Below are 20,107 nucleotides of genomic sequence, written 5' to 3'. Positions count from 1 at the left end.
CCACATGGAAGAAGCACACCAACAACTGTGAGCCAAGGATTGTATATTATAAAATGTAAATCCGAAGGAAGCAATAGTATCAGAGCTTGGATTGTGAGATTCTGGTGTGCAGAAGGCTATCGGTGACAGTGGAAACCCAAAATACATTTGCAGGATCTACACAAGAAAGAAGCCTTAGATGATTTCTCTCGAAGCATAAATGAGGGGTGGGAATAGTATGGCCATCAGTCAGAGAACATTGGAGAGACAGCTGCAGTAGATTAAATGATGCATCTGACTTCAATGGTTAAAACCTTGTCACTTGATCTCCTCTCTGATACACTTTGGGCTCGATCTGGTTTTTAATATTTTCTGGGGTTTTTAATATAGGTGTTTATCTCTGTTGTATTTTACCCTTATTGGTAGCCTTCTGGAATTCCTGTTATGTGATTTTCTATGGGTTTTGGTACATGGAACCCAGGATAGGTGATTCTGTAGAGCCAAGTATAATAAGGGTTCCTGGGGGAGGTGGGGACAGGTAAGGGAGAGCTGACATAAAGGAATTCAAGAAGGAAGAAAATATGTTGAAACTGATTTTGGTAGCAATCGTACAATACTGCTTGATGGGATTATATTATAGAATGATATTCTGGCTCTCAAACCTCACTGTCGTTGAGTCAATGCTGACTCATAGTGACCCCCTCTGGGTTTCCAAGACTGCCACTGCTTCCAGGAGTAGAAAGCCCATTCTTTCTCCCACAAAGTTGTTGGTAGTTTCAAAGTGCCAACCATTTGGATCACAGCCCAACATGTAACCGCTCTACTACCAGGGCTCCTGATGTCAGGATTAGCTCCTAATAAAATGATCTAGGAATGAATGAATGAATAAATAAAATTTGTTCTGGTTTCTGATATTTTCCGCTTTCTTTTAAATTGAGGTTTTTAATCTGTTTAATTTGCCTGAGGCTTTTTGAGGGAAATGTTTTTCTGTATGAGATCCAGGACAGGTAAATCTATAGAGAGAGTCTCTGGATTAGTGGTTGCTTGGAGATATGGCAGGACAAGTTGGGAGGAAATGGGGAGCTAATAATAATGAGTGCAAGAATGAAGAAAATGTTCTAAAATTGATTGTAGTGATGATTGTACAACTCTTCTTGGTGTAAGTGAACTATTGAATTGTATGATATGTGAATTATATGCCAATGAAACAGTTCTTTTAAAACACCTGGCTCTCAAATGATAATGAACATTTGGTAACAATTCAACATCAGAAAATTACTTAGAGATCTTAAAATCATTTGTTTACCAAGGAAACTACTGAAAACCGTTTGTTTAATCATATTAGGTTTTTTTTTTCTTATTCATCTAAATTTAGGGTTTTTTTTGGAAATTTTTAAAAACAGGCTTTGTGCTGTACTGGGTTATACATATTGGACTGTTACCTACAAGGTTAGAATCTGAAACTACCAGGCACACTAGGGGAGAAAGGTGAGGCTCTCTGCTCCTGTAGCGTTCCAAGGTGATTAGGCAATGTGAGAATTTCCATCCAATATGGCTATATAGCAGAAGGCTCTGTAAAACCCTCTGCAAAAAAAAGCTTTTTAAAAAGTGAGGGGCCTCAATAACCAGAGTCCCAAACCTCCTTGGACAAAGAGAAACCTCAACCAATTACAACCTGGTATTTAAGGGGGAGGAATCACCACCAAGATGGAAACAAAAGGAGGTGGTTTTGGAGCGGCCCCTCCCCTTAGCACCTTGGACTTCAGTGGAGGAGAAAGGAACCGGTGAGTTGAAGCCTGGTCTCCACACTGCACCATGGAGGACATAGGCCTTCTGCCCCATCTTTGAGATGGTCTAGTTTGCTCATGGGTGTCCGGAGCCATGAGGCCTGGCCATTACTTGGAATTTATTAGCCTGAGCTCTGGGTTTTCTTCTACCCCAGCCTATGTGACAGATCACTGCAGCTGTGTTTGACATTCCTAGATTGCCAGACATAGATAAGGAAGTATCTATCTGTCTATACGATTCTGTTTTGTGGTCAGCATTCCCAGAAACTACCCAGCCTGTGAAGCTTAAGCAAACAAGGTGTGATGTTCTTTAGATAAGCACCTGTGTCCTGCTTCCCCTTGATTGGGTAACAGATTGTCTTCACCCTATCTAGTGCCTGCGCCTGATTTGCATAAACATGTCACTCTGTGTACCTGGTTGAAGACTGTAAGCCGTTACTGACTCACGGGCAGGGCGCGCTCCCCAGAACTCCTTGATTGGTCAACTCCCCAGAACTCCTTGATTGGTCCATCGCCAAAGTAGCCTAATTTGCATGTGCGACGGGTGCTTCCCCCATTGCGGGCCCATATAAGCTGTAACCCTTTGTTCAGTAAACGAGACTTGATCAGGCTATCGTCTTGTCTCCATTCTCCGTGTCTCTTGTCCCCCCAATTCCCACTCTCTCCTACAGGATCATGTTGAAGTTCCCGCGGGACGGGACACTTGGGAGGGGCAAAGGTGATTGAACATGGGTGGGAAAACTCAAAACTTCCTTCACCCTAGGATTGAAAGACTCACAGCCCATTCACTGCATTCCTAGCAGGTAGGGGTCATTCAAATCAGCTGAGACTAACTCAATGCCCAGCTGGAACTCTCAGGACAGAACTGTGGCCATGCTTCCTGGCAATACAAGAGGATGAGTCTGCCCTGAAGAAGAACACAATTAGTGAAAGTGCATGGGGTGGGGGTGGTGGGGGGCATGGAATTAACAAAGATGAGTTTGAACCTCACCTGAATGTCGATCCAGGGTTCAAAGAATCATCAACTACCTATGTGTGTGCTCACACCCACAGTAGAGTAATTTCAAGAGCTCCTGATATATGCAGTCAGTGAATACAGCTTGGGGTAGGGGACGCAGGCAGTGAGTGGACAATGTATAATCTCTTCTTCCCAGCCTTTGTGCCGGTTGTATTGATCATTGATCTGAAAACTTAAGACGTTGGAGGTAACCTCAAAACCAGGACCTTCAAATAGAAAGTAAATGTTTAGATGGCAATATATGTACACATATGCTTGATACAATTGATGTATAGTTTGTTATAAGAGCTGTAAGAACCCCCAATAAAATGATCTTAAAAAGAAAGTAACAATAAAAATTAAATCTGAAAATAAATTTTTAAAAATAACAAATAAATAATAATAAACCGGGACCTTGACAGGGACAATATTTCACTATTTCCTATCATCAATCACTCCCCAAATGGCTAGTGCAGAACGACCGACCTTCCCTGGACTTTTCGGGATCTACAACAGGTGTGTAGGGAGTGCTATTCAGCAAGATACAAATATAAAAATGACATCAAGTCTCAGAGGGAAAAGCCAATCTTTGTGCACATATGAAAAGAAAAGAAAATAGCTCAATTGAGAGCAATAGATGTAGATGTGGACACAGAGGAGGTCTTGAAAGAGGAGAACATTTTAGGTCATCCTAACAGGGAGTTTAAGAGAATGATGTGCAGCTGCTTCAAATGCACAGAGGAAAAATCTGACAGAAATATGGACATCGCAGAAGAGAAGAGAGAAGAGCTCAGGAAATAACTACAAGAACAATGTGAAAGAATAAATGAAAAACTAAGAATATTTCAACAACGTCAACTAGAAACTCAAAGGGCAAACACTAAGATATTAGAAATGGATGACATTTTGAGGAAGAAGAAGAAGAAGAAAAATGAATCGAAACAATGGAAAAACAAACCAGTGATCTCCAAAACACATACCTCAAAGATCAAAACACAAGAACATCAAACTGTATAAAATATCCCCAAAGTTGAAAAAAAAACTAACAACTGTATGGGACACTACCAAAGTGTCCATTTGATAAACATCCCACAACAGAAAGATGAAATGTAAACTACAGAGAAAATGGTTGAGAAATTTGAAAACAGAAATGCCCTAATATTATGACAGAACAGAAAATAACTATCCAAGAATCCCAAACAACCCCACCAGAATTGATTCCAAAAGAAATCATGACACATGAAAGTTAAACTTCTTAACATTAAACAAGAGGAAAGCGTGTTGAAAGCAACATAGGAATAAAAGAATAATCACCTATAAAGGCAAATTAATGAGAATAACCTCAGGTTTTTCTTTTCTTTTTTTGAATCATTTTATTAGGGGCTCATACAACTCTTATCACAATCCATACATACATCCATTGTGTCAAGCACATTTATTTGTGCATTTGTTGCCATCATCATTCCCAAAACATTTGCTTTCTGCTTGAGCCCTTCGTATCAGTTCCTCATTTTTCTCCTCCCTTCCTGTCCCCTTCCCCCGTGAACCCTTGATAATTTATAAATTATTATTATTTTGTCATGTCTTACACTGTCTGAATTCTCCCTTCACCCACTTTTTTTGTCCATCCCCCAGGGAAGGGGTTATATGTAAATCCTTGTGATCAGTTCCCCCTTTCTACCCAACCTTCCCTCCACCCTCCCAGTATTGCCACTCTCACCACTGGTCCTGAGGGGTTCATCTGTCCTGGATTCCCAGTGTTTCCAACTCTTATCTGCACCAGTGTACATCCTCTGGTCTAGCCAGATTTGTAAGGTAGAATTGGGATCATGATAGTGGGGGGAAGGAAACATTAAAGAACTAGAGGAACATTGTATGTTTCATCAGTGCTATACTGCACCCTGACGGGCGTCTTCTCCCCACAACCCTTCTGTAAGGAATGTCCAGTTGCCTAAAGATGGGCTTTGGGTCTCCAATCTGCACTCCCACTCATTCACAATAATGTGATTTTTTTGTTCTTTGATACCTGGTACCTGATTCTATCGACACCTTGTGATCACACAAGCTGGTATGCTTCTTCCCTGTGGGTTTTGTTGCTTCTCAGCTAGATGGCCACTTGTTTATCTTCAAGTCGTTAAGACCCCAAATGCCATATCTTTTGATAGCCAGGCACCATCAGCTTTCTTCACCACATTTTCTTATGTAACCACTTTGTCTTCAGCGATCATGTCAGGAAGGTGAGCATCGTGGAACGCCGGTTTAATAGAACAACGTGTTCTTGCATTGAAGGAGTACTTGAGTAGAGGCCCAATGTCCATCTGCTACCTTAATACTAAACCTATAAATATATGCACGTAGATCTATTTCCCCATCCTCATATATAAATATGTTTGCATATATACATGTCTTTATCTAGACCTCTATAAATGCCCTTTGCCTCCTAGTTCTTTCCTCTATTTCCTTTTACTTTCCTCTTTTGTCCCACTATCATGCTCAGCCTTCATTTGGGTTTCAGTAATTCCTGTCAGTTACATTGACCTTGATCAAGCCCTACCAGACCTCCAACACCCTCCTCGCCACTGATCTTGGATCACTTGTTGTTCCCTTGTCCCTGGGTTTGTTAACAACTTTACCCCACCTCCCTCTCTCTCTTGTCCCCTCCCCCCACTCCCCCCCCACCTGAACCATCAGTCCCATTGTTTTCTCCTCCATATTGTTTATCCCGCAGAGATAATAATATGCACAAAAACAAGAAAGAGCAAAACAAAGTAACAAACAACAAAAACAAAAAAGCCAATGACAAAAAAAAGAAAGAAAAGCCTGTCAATAGTTTCAGGTCTGTTTGTTTACCTTTAGGAGTGCTTTCCAGTCGAATCTGATGGAGTGCCATGCCCTGGCCACAAAGTCTACTTTTGGTACTCCCTAGAGACTTCCTTGCTCTGCTCCCTTTACTGTTATGTTGCACGCCCTTAGTGTTTTACCTTGGTGTGGTGGGGTTGGATCAGGTGCAATTCCCACACGGTGTCTCCAGTGTTGTCCCCTGTGGGGCTATGTGGGTCAGTGAGAGCTGTCTTGTCTCATAGTGGGACTGGCCATATGATCCTTTCTGTGCATTGGCTGCTCTGAAGCTCGGGTTTTCTATGGAAACCATGCAGGCAAGAAGGTGATGGATCAATATAGATACAAAAAACAAAGAGAAAGTTGACAAGAAAACCCATAAACCAAATGAAAATAGTGCAGAAAAATTTTGGTGAATAAAGAAACCAACAGCACGATAAAAAGCACAGCAAATTAACAATAAGGTCATACCTAGAAATAGCAATATTGAATTTAAATGAGTTAAAGTCACCAATTAATGAATAGATATGAAAACAATAGCTGTCAGGGAGCCTACCCCTAACAAACCATCACAGGTCCGGTAGGTACATCTGTATAGCAATAAAAAGTAAAGATTATAGTAGAGTTATAGAAAATAAGAGAGATAGAAGAGAGATTGAAATGATGCAGATAGACAGATTTCAGAGTAGCATGCTCACCTGAGCCCCTTTTGGTGGTCCACATGGAGATGTGGGAGGTGGGAATTGCAGGAGTGAGAGAGGGGGTGGGGAAGAGAGCTTCTTTATGGCTCACTAAGGTTTATATCTCTTTGGGGGCACACAAGCCCCCTAATTACAGGTAAAGACATATGTCAGGGAATAGGTACTACAGTAATGAGAGGGGGGTGACCTAGGGGTATACACACAATAGGAAGGGGAGGTATTGGGGCACACATGTGACAAGATGAATGGGTTCCAGATATAGGAATGTCACTGAGCAGGTTTGAGCTGTTCTCTATCTCTCAGTGGAAACCATTATCAGTAGGGTGTGAACCCCACCTACAGTGGACCAGATGCCTTCAGGGAGACTATCTCTAAGCATCTGACCTCCCACCAAGTTCTGGCAAACAGCCTCTAATATTTGGCATATCTTTGGGGGAGACAAAGCTGGGGAAAAGTCTTTTTATATCCCGCAAACAGCCATTAACAAGCTGCTTCCAAGAAACACAGCACAGAGATAAAGACCCAAAAAAGACTAAATATTAAGAAATGAAAAAATATATCAAGCTAATGTAGTCTAAAGAAAGCAGGAGTAGTAATATTGATTTGTAACAAAAGACATTAAAGTAAAACCCATCATGAGAGACAAAGAAAGTCAGTATATAATGATGAAAACCATATTAAACAAGAAGATATGTATGTCCAGCTGTCAGAAGAAAGGCTTGTCTTAAAACAAGCAGCTATCTAAGTGACGTGTCAAGTAAGTCAGCATGGAAAAAGCAGACCAGTCTGTGTATCCAAGCATCCAAGGTCTGTAATAATAAAATCCAAATCAGAAAGATAGGATGGTATTGGGGCTTAAATTTTGACACCTGATTCACCAAAGGCTATGAATGACAGTGGAAGCAAAAATCAATTTGGAGGTTAATCCACCACCACCAGCCCTCTATGGATTAGGCCTCTGGAAAATTGTATCTGATCATAGTTGAAGGATGTGAATCCCCTTGTTACCCCATGAAGAGCATTGTAAAGCCACTTATGGCAGACAGATTGAGGTTAAAATGTAAAATCTTATCATTTCATCTCCCTTTTGACTTAAATTATAGTTGTTTTGGTTTTTGTTTGAATGAAGAGGAAATACCCATGGATTAAGCTTCTGGTGTATCCCCTTTGACCGCAGACCAGGCTTGTAAATAGCCTTGCAGTGGTGGTTAGATTATTTTATGTCAACTGGAGTTTTTTATGAAAACCTAGAGGTGGAGTCAATCAAGTCACAGCTGATGGCAGACACCTGCTTGATGTCCTAAGCTGTTTGTTTAAGGGCAAGGCAAACAGAGATGATAGATCTCCCTGTGCTTTTTTGCATTCCTGTTGGAAGGGACTCTGTCACTGACCCTGAGAGCAGCCAGTGTCTTTGCACATGACTTTTCACCTACCGGCTTGTGGTCTTCCTGCATCCTACATCATTGCATATCGCTATGTGGGTGTGAAGAGAGATTTAAGAATTAGCATTTGACTTGTGGATTTGAGTTGACAGAAATTGGATGCCTTTTTGGTATATAATTGCTTCTTAATATGAAGTTCTTTCTTCTATCGAGATGAGAGTTACTGGATTTGTGTCTTTACTCAACCAGCTTAACACATTGGCTATTATGCAGAATGCATTTGGAAAGTGGATTATTGCAGATTCAAATAGGTTAAAATTTAACACCCTATCATTCGATCTCCCTATTTATTCACTTTACATTTGTTCTAGTTTTAATATTTTCTGTTTCTTTTAAATGGGATTTTTTATCTTTGTTATCGTTGTGGTTTTTCAAAATATTTTTCAGCATATGTGATCCTGGAGAGGTAAATGAAGAGAGACCACTACTGAATTAATGGTTTCTTGAGGGCCAGACAGGGAAGGTTGGGGGGACATGGGGAGCTAATAAAAAGAATAAAGAAAATGTCCTAAAACTGGTTGTGGTAATGATTGTAAAACTCTTCTTGATGTGATTGAACTATTGAATTGTGTGACAATAAACTATTAAAACAAAGAAGACATGACAATAATAAACTTCTATGCACCCAATGAAAAACCCTAAAAATACATCAATCAAATTCTTATAGAATTGGAAAGACAAATAGGCCATAACACGATAAGACTAGGAGACCATAATACATCAGTTTTGAGCAAAGATCAATCAACCAGAAAGAAAAGCAACAAAGATACAGACAAATGAAACAACACAATCAACTTGCTCTCCCAGACTTATAAAAACAATTCACCCAACATTATCACAATATACATTTTTTTTCTAGTGGATATAGAATGTACTACAGAATATATTATATGGTTTGATACAGAAAAAATGCCAACATTACTGAAAGTACTCTGTAAGTGCAATGCAATTCCAATACAAGACCCATCACAGTTCTTCAAAGCAATGGAAAAACTAATCACCAAATAAATATGGAAAGGAAACTAACCCAGGATAAACAAAACACTATATTAAAACAACAACAAAGTAGGAAACCTCTTACTCCTCAATTTCAAAACCAGCTACAATAATCAAAACAGCTTGATATACTTCTTACTGCATACACGAACAAAACATGAACAGACATATCACACCCATGTTTTGGGGAACGATTTTCATAATAACAAAAAGATAGAAACAATTAAAAACCCTGGCTGTGGAGGAATAAACAAACTTGGTACATACACGCAATGGACAAAATGTGAAGATATTATTCAGCAAAGGGAGTCAATGTCATAAAGAAATATTTCATGATTCCATATCATAAAGGGGGGAAAGAAAAAGAAAAAATGGTTGGTTTTCACACCAATGGAAAACACTTTGAAGACTATGATAGGCTGGGGGAGGAGGAGGGGTTGAGGGGAAAGAGAGGCATGTAAGGTAGGAGAGTGGACGAAACAAGAAAAGAAGAAAGAACCACCTGGGAGTGGGTTCCTGGGATGCTATCACTCCTCAATGCAACGGCTGTGCAACGACATGTAGCATATTTTTCTTTGTGTTATATTCCACAAATAAAAGGAAAAATCTAATCAAAAAATTTTAAACATTTTATTAGGGGCTCATACAACTCTTATCACAATACATATATATACATACATCAATTGTATAAACCACATCTGTACATTCTTTGCCCTAATCATTCTTTTTTTTTTAAAAAAAAATTTTATTAGGGGCTCATACAACTCCTTTTTTAAAAAACATTTTATTAGGGGTTCATACAACTCTTATCACAATCCATACATATACATACATCAATTGTATAAAGCACATCTGTACATTCTTTGCCCTAATCATTTTCAAAGCATTTGCTCTCCACTGAAGCCTCTTTTTTTTTCAGGTCCTCTTTTTTTTATTCCCCTCCCTTCCCACTCCCCACTCCCTAAATAAATAAAAATTAAAAACTAATTTTCAAGAGAGACCCTTACCCCAGCCCCATCCCACCCACCCCAAATTCTTTACTCATCAGATCTAAACACTGGTCTGAATGGTCATAAAACAAGAAAAAGTCAAATTGAAACTGTGATTCTTTTGTGACATGGGTGCTAGTTTTAAACAAACAAACAAAAATGTTAGAGCTTTTGAAAAGGAGTCTCTGTGGCCCGCTGGTTTTGAATTGGGTTGTAATCCACCTGGTCTGCAGTTTGAAACCACCAGCAGCTCAGCAGGAGAAAGACGGGGCTTTCTACTCCTGTAAATAGTTACAGTCTCAGAAACTCACAAGGGCAGTTCCACCCTCTCCTCTGGGGTCGCTGAGTCCCCATCGACAGTAAGAGTGAGAGTCTTGGAAATCTTCAGGGATAATTCTACCCTTTATATGGTTGCTGAGTCAGAGTCAACTTGCTGGCAGTGCGTTTGGTTTGGAGATTCTTCCACAATTTCTACATTTGAAAAATCTAGTCATTGAATCAATTCTGACTCAACACTCTCATAGGGTAGAGCAGAAATTGCTATCCATGGTTTCTGAGATAGGTTAATCTTTCTGCAAGTGGCCATTTGACCTAAACTGCTGCCATGTGGCTACCAGTCAGTCTTGGACTCACTTTGCCACTTGTGCTATTTCTATATTGAATGTGGTAGTTCAGAACAAGGTTTTCCTGGGGCCACATGAAACTCAGACTGTGGCTCTTCTGTTTTAAAAAAACAAAACAAAAACACTGCCATTGAGTTGGCTGTAAATTCTATACAGGACCAGAAACCTTCATTTTTTTTCTACCAGAGAACAGCTATTGGGTTTGAACTGCCAACTTTCTGATCAATAGCTCAATGCATAACTCACCATGCTAAAGAATTCTTTTTTCGCTTTTCAGCCGAGCTCGGAGTGGCTTGTCGGACATATCTGGCTCCGCAGATTACAACAGAGAGCATGGCGGCCCCAAGGGAATGGAGCCCGATGCTGTCATCGAGAGCAACTGGAATGAGATTGTTGATAACTTTGATGATATGAATTTAAAGGAGTCTCTTCTTCGGGGTATCTATGTTCATGATTTTGAGAAACCTTCAGCTATTCAGCAGAGAGCTATAATTCCTTGCATTAAAGATCCAAAAGGTAATTTTGGCACTTGGAGACTATATGGGAGCAACGTGCCATGCATGTATTGGTGGAACCAATGTTCGAAATGAAATGCAAAAGCTGCAGGCTGAAGCACCACATATTGTGGTTGGTACTCCAGGGAAAGTATTTGATATGTTAAACAGACGATATCTTTCACCAAAATGGATCAAAATGTTTGTTTTGGATGAAGCAGATGAAATGTTGAGCTGGGGCTTTAAGGATCAGATCTATGAGATTTTTCAAAAATTAAATGCAAGTAAGTATTCAGGTGGTGTTGCTTTCTGCCACCATGCCTACTGATGTGTTGGAAGTGACTAAAAAGTTCATGAGGGATCCAATCCGAATTCTGGTGAAGAAGGAAGAATTAACCCTGGAAGAAATCACAGTTTTATATTAATGTTGAAAGAGAGGAATGGAAGTTGGATACGCTTTGTAATTTGTATGAGACCCTGATGATTACACAGGCTGTTATTTTCCTCAATACAAGGCGCAAGGTGAACTGGCTCACTGAGAAAATGCATGCGAGGGACTTTACAGTTTCGGCCTTGCATGGTGATATGGACCAGAAGGAGAGAGATGTGATCATGAGGGAATTTCGATCAGGCTCAAGCCGTGTTCTGATCACTTCTGACTTGTTGGCTCGTGGGATTGATGTACAAGTATCTTTTGTTATAAACTATGACCTGCCTACAAATCGTGAAAATTATATTCACAGGAGTCGATAGCAGCAGTTGATGACGAGATGGCACTCAGAAACAACGTTGACATAACGTAACTTAGGACGTGGATTCATAAGTGAAACAGCACACTGTTTGCATAAAGAGTGAAATTGGCAGAGGGGGTCGCTTTGGGAGGAAAGGTGTGGCTATAAACTTTGTTACTGAAGAAGACAAGAGGATTCTTCATGACATTGAGACTTTCTACAATACCACAGTAGAGGAAATGCCAGTGAATGTGGCTGATCTTATTTCATTCCCGGGATGAGATTCTTGAACGCCGTGCTCACTGTTGCTGAATAGGCAATCACAACATGCATTGTGCTTCTTTCTTTGGGAATATTTGAATATTGTCTCAATGCTCATAACGGATCAGAAATACAGAATTTGGTAGTAAAGCGGCTTTAGTGGCAAGCTCTTGTGAGGAAAGTCATTGGCTTTATCCTCTAGATTAGTAGACTGTTGGGGTTGGGCATAAAGATGGGGTCTGTAAAATCTTTCTTAGAAATTTCTTTCCTAGTTTTGTAGAAATGGTTGTATTAGATGTTCTCTATCATTTAATAATATACTTATGGACTAAAAGATAAAGTGCTGTATCAAATCAGCCAATTATGTTAAACTAGCATACCTGCCTGTATTGTGTTTGTCATTAGCCTGAATAGAAAGGCCTTTAAGACTGATCTTTTTTAGAAAGTACTTGAATGCATTTTGTTGGTATTTATTCCATAAAGTATTTAATTAGTGCTAAGTGTGAACTGGACCCTGTGGCTACACCCCAGCAAGCGATCATATCCTAATAGGATGGAAAAAACCAGTAAAATTGCCATATTGCACATATTTTAATGAAGTTTGAATGTCAAATAAATTGTATATTCACTTAAAAAAAGAATTCTTTTTTCCTTAGGGTGTTATCAAAACACTAGAATTAAAGCTAGCCATTTGCAAATCTTTGAACTGGTTTAGGCTTAGCAAACGGGGAAGACTAGTTTTTACCACCACCACCTCTTTTTAAAAAATTAAACACATTCTGTAATATCCAATTCAAATGAAAAAAAAAACCTCATGCCATCAAATTAATAGTCGTTTCTATAGTGAATTCTTCAAAAGGACTATCTAAATAAAGATTTTCTTTTTCAAAAGCAGTTTGTTAATGGAGGATGAAAAGTAATTCAAAATACAATACTCTTAAGGTTGAAAGATAATTCTGTGATGGATTCTCATCCACTTTACCAGCTTTTATCCAAGTGGGCACTATTTGGGGTCAAGGCCAAATGCTCACTCTCTAAAAGGCTGTAAAGAAATGTACTACCTATGTTTTCCCTTATCTTACAAAAATTAAAAAGTGTACAATAAATAACTGTACACATACTCTACTGAAAACCACACAAACATGCAAATGTAGTGTTAGCTAGACTGAGGTGGACAAAAGAAGAGTCCGTGGTGGCAGGAATCCTAACACAAAAGAGATGAGAGAAATGTTTCCCACATACCTCTCCAGCACAAAGGAAGGTGAGCGACAGATAGAACAAATTTCCTCATCTATGTAAACAAGCAGTCTTCTAGCTGAGAGACAACAAAACCCACATGGAAGAAGCACACCGGTCTGTCCCGACTTGATCGTTGAGGACAAAGTGGGTGCATAAGCAAAAGTTGTGAACAAAGCTGATGGTGCCTGGCTATAAAATGATATAGCATCTGGAGTCTTAAAGGCTTGAAGACAATCAAGCAGCCATCTAGCTAAGAAACAACAAAGCCCACAAGGAAGAAGCACACCAGCCTACCCCAACACGAATGCTGAAGACAAAGCGGGTACATGGGTAAATGTGATGAAGAAAGCTGATGGTGTCCAGTTGTCAAAATACATACAATCTGGGGTCCTATAGGCTGGAAGATAGACAAGGGGTCATCTAACTGAGAAACAACAAAGCCCACATGGAAAATGCACATCAGCCTGTGAAGTGACAAGGCGTCGAAGGGATCAGGTATCAGGCATCAAAGACCAAAAAAAAGAAAAAAAATCATAGCATTGTGAATGAGGGGAAGTACAGAGTGGGGACCCAGGGCCCATCTGGGGGAAATTGGACAGCCCCTTGCAGAAGGGCTGTGGGGAGGTGACGAGCTAGTCAGAGTGCACTGTAGCAACAATGAAACATATAGTTTTCCTCTAGTTCTTAAATACGTCCTCCCCCCCACTATCATGATCCCAATTCTACCTTACATATCCGGCTGGACCAGAGGATGTACACTGGTGCAGATAGGAACTGGAACTACAGGGAATCCAGGACAGATGAACCCCTCAGGATCAGTGGTGAGAGTAGCGATATCGGGAGGGTGGAGGGAAAGGGGGAACAGATGACAAGATCTACATATGACCTCCTCCCTGGAGAATGGACAGAGGAGAACTGGGTGAGGGAGATGTTGGATGGTGTAAGATATGATAAAATAATAATTATTTATAAATTATCAAGGGTTCAGGGGGAGCAAGGAGGGAGAAGAAAAATGAAGAGCTGATACTAAGGGCACAAGTAGAAAGCAGGTGTTTTGAGAATGATTATGGCAATATATGTACGAATGTGCTGGACACAAATGATGTATTATGTATGGATTGTGAAAAGAGTTGTATGGGCCCCTAATAAAATTATTATTTTTTTTAATTTCCTCATCTCTGAAAGAGACTGGAGACCTTGAAAAGGCTGAGTGGAGAAAGGCAGGATATTCACACTACCCCCACTATGACTGAATAGACTCTGAGTCTGGGTTGTTGGGCTGCAGGGATGCACATACCAGGAAAGGGGTGGTAAATTACAGAGGACCAGCCAATAGCAGAAGACCTGCCAGAAAGGCAGCCACTGATAGGAGATCCTCAATTAGTTGACTGTAAAGTCTGACTCAACATTCTATCAGGCCTTTAGACTTTTCCCCCAAGGTATCCTCATCAAGAAATTCACCTTTTCTGTTCAACCCCTTTCTCTAACTCTAGTCTGAATTTTGTCCCTTGCCTGAAAATGTTTGTGGGAGAAGGACAAGAACTGAGGAGTAGAGGGGCTTGAAACCTCGGGCAACCTCCAGGAACTGTAGTTATATAATGTTTATGGTAGTTACATAATCTGGTGTCAACTTGATACTACTGAGAGTGAAGGGATAGAGTTTAGCCTGCCAATCACGTCACAGTTAATGACCTCATGTAGAGGCCTCACGGAGATAAATAGCTCACTGGAGGCCAGACACACTCTCTCCCTGCGAGACACTCCTGTTGACAAGTGACAAGGAGCTACCCTGATGGAGACAGAGCCCTGGAGCTGGAGGAGCCACGTGGAGACTCACACCAGAACTGAGATGCTTCCACCACCACTGGATCCACAAGACTTTCCATCCACTGGCCTGTGATCTTCCTGCATTCAGCATCATTCTATTTGTTGCATGAATCTGAAGAGAAAATTATAGACTGGTATTGGATACATGAGCTAATATTGGATTTGGGGACTTGATTTAGATTGGGCTGGGATCTTATCTTAATATACAATTGCTCTTCAATATAAAGCTCTTTCTTATAGACATATGAGTGCCTATGAAATTTGTTTCTGTAGTCAACCCAGACTAACACAATGTTCAAACTGTTTAGTTAAGTCAATCCATTTTTAAATTACTGAAAATGTTCTTCAAAGGTGTCCAAGGATTTTAAAGGATCCCTGATAATGGTATGCTGTCTGTATATCCACCCATCCTCATCAAATGTGTGCAAAAATCATGAACTTAGAGCTCCCTGAAAATAGGAATGAACTCTGCTAAATGCTGAAATAGAACACCAATTTTCAGACGATTCCCTGAGTCATGCAACCTCTAGGCATGCAAACTGGAAACGCATAGCAAACTGCAAAGAAAGCTGTCAGAGAGAAAACCAACATAAAACCAGCATAACAATTCACAAATCACAAACACACAGCACAGCATAATAAAATTTCCACACCCCACCCCCAAAATGGGGTCATAATTCCAAGAATTCTCTATTTAGTAGAATATCTGAAGATGTGGGGGTGTGGTATAAAGCACCCCTTTCTCTGACTTGTTAACAACCTTTGAAAAGCAGATGACAAAAACATAGGGACTGTGGTTGAAAGGGGTGCCAACCCCCTACCACTAATCATGGGTTGGATAGGCACAATTATATATATATATATATATTGATATATATATATTGATATATATTGATATATATATATGTAGTCATAGAGAGCATGAGAGACAGAAGAGAGATTGAAATAATGGAGTCAGACACATTTCACGGTGGCAATACTCACCTCAGCCCCACTTGGTGGTCCACGTGGAGAGAGTGGGAAGGGATGAAGGACTAGGGGAAAGGGAACAGGGGAGTGAGGATGGGAGAGGAGAGGAACAGGGGAGTGAGGATGGGAGAGGAGAGGAGGATCCAACAAGAGGTCAAGGGAGTAGCGGAGAGAGAGCTCTATATTGCTCACCCAGGCCTATATACCTCTCGGGGGAGTGCAAACCCACTAATTACCAGTAAAGACATCCGTTATAGGAAGGGGTTGCACTATAGGTTATACAGCAATGAGAGGGGGATAATCTAGGGACATACACACATTGGGAAGAGGAGGGATTGGGGGTATACATGTGACAAGATGGGCGGATCCTAGGTTCAGGATGGCAGCCTAACTTTGGATATCACTGAGCCAGTTTGACCATTATCAGTAGGGTGTAAACCCCACCTACAGGAACCAAGCTGATGGCTGCAAGCCTTTAGGGAGTAGCCCATTGTCCTTAACAGCAGGAATGGGCCTGCCCACTGTGGGAAAAGACAGTAGTCTGGAAGATGACTGCCTCAAGGGAAGTAACTTTTACCATTAGCTGCAAGCAGTGTCTTAAGTTTAACATATTGGGGAGACAACTTGGGAGAAATCTTTCTGTTTCTCACAAGGGACAAGGGTGGGCTGCCTCCTCTGGATGCCTGCACTAATGTGTCCATGCCACAATCAAGGGTTGGAAAGAAATCAAGCAAACTAATTAGACACCTATGGGAAAAACCAGAACAGAACATGTGCTGATTCAGGCCACCTTGCAACATGACAAGGCACCAGCAACATGACGTCACGCAAACACCTAAACTTTGCCAATAAGATGGGCCAGTACCCTCAGCCATGCCTCCCCAGCCAGTGAGGAAAAGAGGGGATAAAAGCAGGCCAAGGGCAGGCAGTGCTCTCTCTTTCAGGAATCTTTGTTCTTCATACTCATAAGCGTGGGGTGAGGGTGGGTGGGTGGGAACTCATCTGGCCTTATATGCTTTCTAGAGATACTGTGCATTTTTGAGACTGACTGTAATACTTAAATTTCCCTTTTTCTCATAAAAGTTACTTGTATTTGCAAAAGTGCTTCTGCCGCATGAATTATTTTCAGCATTGACAAGCAAGAACCGAGGTAAACCACTCCAAAATTAACACTTATTTGCTGAAAGTGAGGATTTGAAATACTTGCTGATGAAGATCAAAGATTGCAGGTTTCAATATGGATGGTAACTCAATGTAAATAAAATCCAAATCCTCACAACTGGACTAATAGGTAATATCATAAAAATAGAGAAAATATTGAAGTTATCAAGGATTTCATCTTGCTTGGATCCATAATCCATGCTCATGGAAGCAATAGTCAAGAGATCATATGACATATTGCATTGGATAAATCTGCCACACACGATTTCTTTAAAATGTTGAAGAGTAGAGACTAAGATGCACCTGACCCATGCCATGGTATTTTCAATTACCTCATATACATGCGCAAATTGGACACTGAATTAGGAAGTCCTAAGAACAATTAATGAACTGGAATTATGATTTTGGTGAATAATATTAAAAGTACCATGGACTGCCAGAAGAACAAACAAATCAATCTTTGATTTGTACAGCTAGAATGATTCTTAGAAGAGAACACTGTGAAACTTAGTCTTGCATACTTTGTGTATGGTCGGATCAATGCCAGGCTGGCTTCTAGCAGCAGGTGACCTTGAATCTCCCCCACCCGTGCGGAGCTGACCAGAGCTGGCTGACACAACTAGCAGCAAGTGTCATTGAATCTCACACACACACCTGCGAAGCTGACCAGAGCTGGCTATGTAACCTATCAGCAGCTTTGCAAGATTTTTTTCTTTCTTTTACTCAGGGCCCGTTTTGTTCACGGTCCGTTTGGCTCAGTGCCCGCTTTGTTCTCGGCCCACCACGATTACACCCGAAACCAGGAAGATACCTTACATTCCAGAAACCCAGACATACCTATATTTGCCAATCCCTGACTACTTTACCTTATATGGACTCAAAACAGCCCAGTCATATGTTCTCTGGCCATATAAGCACCACCCCTGTAGCCTGGTGCGCGACTCCCCTGGCCCAGACACTGTGGACCATGGGACTTCGCCCAGGCTGGGTTTTTCTCCCCAATAAAGCCTGTTTTCTCTAATTCGACTGATTTGGTCTCTGGTGCCTCTTGACTACTTTACACTTTGGACATGTTATCAGCAAAGACATTATGCTTCGTAAAGTAGAAGGGGTGACTAAAAGAGGAAGTCTGTTGAGAGCACCTGAGAGAGGGTACCACAAACCGAATCTTTAAGTTTCTGGGATGGTTTACCTCTCGGGTTTTGCTTGTCGACACTGAAAGAATTCACATGGCGGAAGAAGCACTTTTGTAAATCCAAGTAACTTTTATGAGGGAAAGGGAAATTTTGGGTAGTACAGTACCTGCCATCTCTGGAAAGTATACGAGGCCACGTGTTGGGGTCATGGAAAGTTTGAACCTGAAGATGGACACAAGAGCGTGAAATCAGAGTGTGGAGTCAAAAGAGACCAACCGCTCTCAGGCCCTTCCTTTATCCCCTCCATTCCTTAAGGGGGCGTGGTTGAGATTATTGCCACTCCTAGTAGCTAAATTCAGGCACATCTGTGTGACATAGTGCTTCCCAGGGTCTGAGCATGGTCTGCTTTGGATTGGCCCCATAGGTGTCTAATGAGTGCCTGATTCTTTGCAACCCCTTAATTGTGGCATGGAGTGCTAATTTCCAATTAGTGTAGACATTTGGTGGAGACAACCCCCTTTATCCCTAATCAATCGACCTGTCAAATCATTGGATACTGTCTTTCCATAAGGTAGAGTCAAGTTTATATGCCACTAACGGTAAACCTTCTACCATTGGCTGGCTTTTCAGAAGGCCTTCTACTATTCGCTAACTTTCTAAGATTAGCTGGGGCCTCTTTAGTATTTCAAGGGGCGCTGGCGGTATAGTGATATGAGTTGGGCTGCTAACCACGAGGTTAGCAATTCAAAGCCACCAGATGTTCCATGAGGGAAAGATGATGTTTTCTACTCCTGTAAAGAGTTACAGGCTTGGAAACATACAAGGGCAATTCTACCCATTCTACCCTGTCTTATAGTATTGCAATGAGTTGGGATCAATTCAGTGAGTTTGTGTTCTGAGTTTTCTTCAGTGGTTCACATTGAAGAACTTCTGTAAGAAACTCACCTGGGAGAAAGCTGATGGTGCCTGGCTATCAAAAGATATAGCGGCTGGGGTCTTAAAGGCTTGAAGATAGACAAGTGGCCATCTAGCTGAGAAGCAACATGGTAGAAGCACACCAGCCTGTGTGATCACAAGGTGTCGATAGGATCAGGTATCAGGCATCAAAGAACACAAAAACTCATATCATTGTAAATGAGGGGGAGTGTAAATTGGGGACCCAAGCCCATCTGTAGGCGATTGGACATCCCCATACAGAAGGGTCTTGCAGGATGCAGTGTAGCAATGATGAAATATACAACTTTCCTCTAGTTCTTTAATGCTTCCTTCCCCCCACTATCATGATCCCAATTCTACCTTACAAATCCGGATAAACCAGAGGATGTACACTGGTACAGATAGGAACTGGAAACACAGGGAATCCAGGACATATGAACCCCTCCGGACCAGTGGGGAGAGTGGTGATACCAGGAGGATGGAGGGAAGGTTGGGTAGAAAGGGTGAACCAATTGCAAGGATCTACATATAACCCCCTCCCTGGGGGACAGACAACAGAAAAGTGGGTGAAGGGAGACGTTGGACAGTGCAAGACATGACAAAATAATACTAGCTTATAAATTATCAAGGGTTCATGAGGGAGGGGAAAATGAGGAGCTGATACCAAGGGTTCAAGTAGAAAGCAAATGTTTTGAGAATGATGATGGCAACAAATGTACCAATATGCTTGACACCAATATGGATGAATGTATGGATTGTGATAAGAGTTGTATGAGCCCCCAGGAAAATGATATTTTTTTTTAAAAAAAGAAAGAAAAGAAACTCACCTGTCCCACTCAAAACTTTTCTGATTTGGTCAATAGTAAGTTACAGATCAATCCAGATTCAAGGGGAAAGAATTACATAAAGGCATAATTCCAAGATGAAATTTATTGTGGAGTTATCTTTGGGATTTCCCTAGTTACGTCAAACATATACCAGTGACTTCAAAGTCTACATGA

At 41.0% G+C, this 20,107-nt stretch overlaps 1 pseudogene; it reads left to right on the top strand.

The window, feature by feature from the left end:
• The window catches only part of LOC142452549 (eukaryotic initiation factor 4A-II pseudogene), a 50,414-nt pseudogene extending 38,776 nt beyond the window's left edge, over positions 1 to 11,638 (top strand).
• Positions 11,639 to 20,107: the final 8,469 nt, after the last annotated feature.

Source organism: Tenrec ecaudatus, chromosome 7 (genome assembly GCF_050624435.1).
Source record: "Tenrec ecaudatus isolate mTenEca1 chromosome 7, mTenEca1.hap1, whole genome shotgun sequence".
In the NCBI taxonomy this organism is placed as follows: domain Eukaryota; kingdom Metazoa; phylum Chordata; class Mammalia; order Afrosoricida; family Tenrecidae; genus Tenrec; species Tenrec ecaudatus.
Note: the sequence above shows the minus strand (reverse complement) of the source record. Positions and strands in the feature narration are given on the sequence as shown.